The sequence below is a fragment of the Hyalella azteca genome, unplaced genomic scaffold (assembly GCF_000764305.2).
Source record: "Hyalella azteca isolate HAZT.00-mixed unplaced genomic scaffold, Hazt_2.0.2 contig10305, whole genome shotgun sequence".
NCBI lineage: Eukaryota > Metazoa > Arthropoda > Malacostraca > Amphipoda > Hyalellidae > Hyalella > Hyalella azteca.
In genome coordinates this window covers 184,667-190,053 of record NW_025940350.1, presented here as the reverse complement: position 1 = coordinate 190,053, position 5,387 = coordinate 184,667, and positions in this window count along the sequence as shown.

Sequence of the window (5,387 nt, the reverse complement as noted above, 5' to 3'; positions counted from 1 at the left end):
CAAATGTTAACTGATAAATTTCTTATAGAAACCTTCACCCAGACCGACTCCATTGCATCCTTTGAAGTCCCGAGCATTTGACTTCTATTATTGAGCGAAGAATTTAGTGGTGAGTAAACGCACGTCAATTTTTAGAGACGCCCTCAGAGAGAAAGTTGGTGTTATTCTATTGTTTGCTCTATGATGTTTGCTCTGATTTTTTTTCTGCTGTTTGTTCCTCCGTTTTTTCTGCCGCTTGTTCGACTGTTTTTTCTGCGTTTGTTCTCCTGTTTGTTCTGCTGTTTGTTCTGCTGTTTGTTTGCCTGTTTGTTCTGCTGTTTGTTTGCCTGTTTGTTTTCTTGTTTGTTCTGTTGTTTTTTTCTGCCGTTTGTTCTGCTGTTTGTTTGACTATTTGCTCTGCTGTTTGTTCTGCTGTTTTCTGCTGTTTGTTCTGCTGTGTGTTCGACTGTTTGATCTGCTGGTTGTTCGGCTGTTCGTTTTGTTGTTTGTTCTGTTGTTTTTTCTTCTGTTTGTTCGATTGTTTGTTTTGTTGTTTGTTTTGCTGTTTTTTCTACGCTTTGATCTGCTGTTTGCTTTTTTTTTCTATTGATAGCTCTTTTTTGTCTTAATTCATATTCAAATGTATGTTCTGATATTTGTGCTATTATTTTTTCTAGTTATTTTCCAATTGTTTGACCATTGCACGATCTATCTTCTTGTGCTATTACATGTACATTTCTTGAGCTATTATTTGCTAAAATTTTTGTCCAACTCTTTGATATTCTATATTTTTTATTTCTTGTATATTGTTTTTATGTTACTTTAGTGCTCTATTATTCGGGCTGTTGTTTTTTCTGTTATTCATTACAGTGTTTGTCTATTTCTTTGAAATATTTATCTTTTATTTTTAGTTCAATTGTTTGTTGCGATGTCCTCAATTGACTTGATTTGTCCTCAATTGATTTGATTTTCTATTTTTGTCCTCAATTGGCTTGCGTAATGCAGGAAAAATTCGGGTCAAGAGCCATGCTAATTAAGATAATTATTCTCAGACGATTTAGCAGCTGATGTAAAGCGATATTTGCTCCTAATGCAATTAGAATTACTAGAATTGTTCATAACTGTCAATCATCATAATTCAATGTCACTTCCTGGATATGTAAACTACAGTACATCTGTCTATTTTTTTGTAATTAAAAATATTTTTACACATTTGATTTTCGAAAAGTATTTTTCATGTCCTCCCAAATTTTTCTCTGTGAGACAGCGATTGAAATAAATTAAAAATGCGAGCAATTACCGTCACTGAAACTCTACGGGATAGTAAATGAAGATTTAAATATCATGTTGCATATCCACAAATAATTTCGTGTCTACAATAATAGTTTACAACCCAGTTACATTGCTTTAAAGAATTCATGACTTTGTTAGAATTTAAAAACTATTTCACATCTAGGAACATAAAGTTTTATTTAATGATTAGCGATATAACAAAAAGTTAAAGATCAAATCGAGTGTTAGGTCGTTTCTCAGTGGTGATTTTAGAAGCCTGTTAGTACACTATAATATAAATTTAAGACACAGAAATCCTCATAAGAAACACTTTGTTCGAGTCTTTCACGTTGTTCAGAGGTCTGAGCTTCATAACGACCGAACTTCATCTCTCAGCACACAAGTTATTGCCCGGGATGCCCGGTCTATTCTTTAGGCTGGCATTTTCTGAGCGGTCCGATGGAGCTCAGAGCGGTCCGATGGAACTACACACAAAACTCGGTGTAGAATTCCGGCACAAGCGCCATCTTTTCGGTGGTGAAATGAAGCTTTGGAAGGAAAACATACAGGCTGGGGGATTTATCAGATAATTAACCTGTAAATGGAGATGGAGTGAAAGTAAAGGAGGAATCTTTGAAGAAATAGTAATTCGAGGGCAAACTGAAAAAATTAAAGTGCACAAGTCGATTTTAATCATACTTGCAGACTATATTATTTTCACCGCCCATTTCCGCAATTACAAATTCATTCAATTTCATGAGTCAAAAATCGATAAATCACCTACCACCACAAGTGATTCCCCAAGCATGCACATCTCGTCTATTATTTCTGGATGTAATAACGCTTTTTATAAAAATCCACATTGATTAAATCACCACTCATAGGCTTCGTCGAAGCATTCAATAATTCCCATATTGGTCCTCATGTGAAAAGTTTCAAATAGAATTGGAAAGCTTTATTATTAGCAAAAGTTTTAAGTAGACTTAACAATGAGGAATTGATGGTGTAGAGGTCGCCTAGTCTCTCCGTAGAGCGGCTGTTAGTGTGAGCCGCGGCTCTACCTTACAAACATTTCTCAGGTCAAAGGGTTTTGTGTGATACGCATTCAGTCGGGCAACCTGTGTTATACATTTTGTGTCTGTGTGTTGTTTACCTGTAAAACTAGGCTGCTATGGGAGTCACGTCTTTCTAAGTCGTGTTGACGCTAAGTTTTGTAAATTTTCCGTTATTTCATTCACCGGCATTTCATCCAGAGAATTGCAACTCATACCTCAATGTTTTATTATGATGGTTTTTAGTCTTCCAATTCTTTTTATGCACCTTTTTGAAATTTTCTAGCACAGAAACCCACAACTCTTAGCATCACTGAAGTAGCGGTTGCGGTGCTGACGATGGACGTGTTTGCTCGGCTGGCGGATATATTTCTGTGCAAACTGTGTCGTAAATTGTTTATGTACGGCCTACACAGCCTCTGGCACGTCATGGTCGCCCTAGGAGCACACCTCACCATTAAAATATTCGTCTTCAGAAAAGCCGTGTCTGAGGTTCTGTCATTTGAATCCTAGGAATCCCTAGGAATAGGAATCACGTGTGAGCATTGCATTAAAAAGAATATTCTCTTCTCTATACTGATATCAGACTTGCCTGAATGCCAGGAGCATTAATAAATGCGTTTAGTCTAGACGCTTTATAAACTGGATATACTTTAAACTTTAAAATGGTTTAAAATGGATATTCATCATTATTAATTCTGAAACGCAATGAAAGGTTTTTGGGCAATAAATTAAATACTGCTAAATTTTTACGACCTGATGTTTGAAAAGTTAATGAGATTCACCTTTAAAAATTTATGTTTCCTGACGAATTCTTTGAGCGAGGGTGAGCAGCTGAAGCGTTAGAACCCGTGTCTCATTACAACGTTATCTTTGAGCGACGCTTTACTACAGACAATCATTATTATATAATCATTACACAGTAATTTACGGTTGCCAAATTGGCTAAAAAACGGCCAAGTCCGCGAAAAAAGGCCTATAATTCGATATATACTGGTATATTTGTAGGTTCCTGTGTAAAAATTACATTTCATTTTTTTGCAATTTTTAAAATTTAATTAGGAAGCACCCCTATCATAAATTTTAACAAGCTAACGCAAGTAATTTGTCCGGAAAAAGACTGTCTGGCAACCTACTGTAAATGACTATAGCTATTGGCTGTTATAAACATGTCAACTTTTGATATTATTTACTCGCAATAATGTTACCGCCGCCCAAATTGTGAGTGTTTTCTTTTTTCTTAACCATGAGTGTTTTTACGACAGGCACTTCGGTGATGAATAAAGAAGAGCAATAAAAAATACCATCATTTGTATAAATTGGTTTAATTCCATCACAGTTTTGCAAAATCAGTGACGTTTTCTGAGTAAATGAAAGCATAATTTGGCAACCAAGTATCAAGTCAAAATTTCTACAAGATAGAGTGGATTTTGTCGAATAGACAAACACGAAAATTTTAAAAAGGAAAAATTTCATTTACACCTTTAGATAATATCACATTTGACTTACACTGAAATTTGATTTGTATGATGGAATGAGTATAATGAAAAGACCCCTGAATTTATCGATGATTATCGTCAAAATACTTTTATTAGAAAGCCATGTCAAGTCAGCCATTTTATGTCAAGTGGCCATGACAAACAATTTTTGATTCAATTTACTTCTGCCCCCACTAACCATTCCACCGAGAATTTCCTGTCGAAAAAGTTCAACAGGTGCAAGTTTATGCCTCATAAGAAGTATATATTAATAATTCTCTAATTCTATTATTATTAATAAGCTACTTCTGTTGTTTTTTGTACTATATTTCATTGTTTATATTAATGAATTTCCACGTAGATGTCAACGTTTTTGCCTGAAATTAAAAACTCGTGTTTAATTCGTTTGTATCAATTTCAATCGAACCGCCATAATTGCCATCAAAAAAACATTACCCTAACATACAAAAGCTAAACAGCATGAAGGAAGAAAAAAATACTTCTATACTTATTGTGCAAAAAAAATCCCCTATCGCCCTCTAGCCAAGTCTGTCCATTAAAATATCTCTTACTACTAATGTCCATAAAGTTCCGTTAATATTGAGGAATTATTTACCCTGCACAACTCCGTGCTTTTTTCTTGCCGCTTTCCAATGAGCAAAAATATTCTCCAATGCCAAGGCGTTCGTTCCGGAAAATTTATTCGAGTCGTTTTTGTTTCTCTTTAAGTTTTAACGCCACAAGCACGCCCAGGTTTTCTTATTGCGGGCAGCGAGTGGTCTTCTTCAAACATCGAGGGAGTGCGAAGTCTTTAATGCATATCTTAGCATTGCTCATGCATAGCAAGACTGGCAAATGATGCTGATAAATATCAGGGAACTGAATCAAGCTCGTGGCTTCATAGCGTAAACATGGTGCCAATAATGTTCACAATTGTACTAGTTCCATTTACTCACTCGTGTTTGTATGACCATCTCTAGTTAAAATTCATTCTGATTATTCTTGTCATAGAAGGTCCAGTTATCATAATAATTAAATCTTCATATTCATGCACTCTCTCAAAGAGAAGTGTGTTCTCCTCATACACGCAAAAATTAAGAACGGAACTTTTATGAATATTTGTTGCATCGACGGAACATTTTTCCCTCGACTGAAAACCGTTTGTTTGAAAATATTCACAGCTTTTTTAATTCAACCGTGCAGATGAACTAAATCTAAGCCCCTTCATAGACAGTAATTTTGAACACATCAATGCATTAGTAATAAAAAACGTTTATATAACTTTCAGATAATATATCCAATATAATCGTTGGGTAATCCTACAATTCATATCAAAGCGTTTCCTGTGGAAGAAATTTTTCAATTTGAAAATCTCTTACTAGTTGTCGTAGGCTTTGTAGTGAAAAATTCTGCTAGTGAATTGTTCTGGTTAAAAAATCTATTAGGAAGTATGTTGTTTCTCCCAACATAAAATACATTCCTATCACCCATTCTTGATATATTCAATTCCCCTATAAGCCACCACAGGATAATAACGACGTGTAAGAATACATCCAAAATATCCATGGAAAAGTTTTAATTTGTCGTTAGCTGGAACTACTTCAGT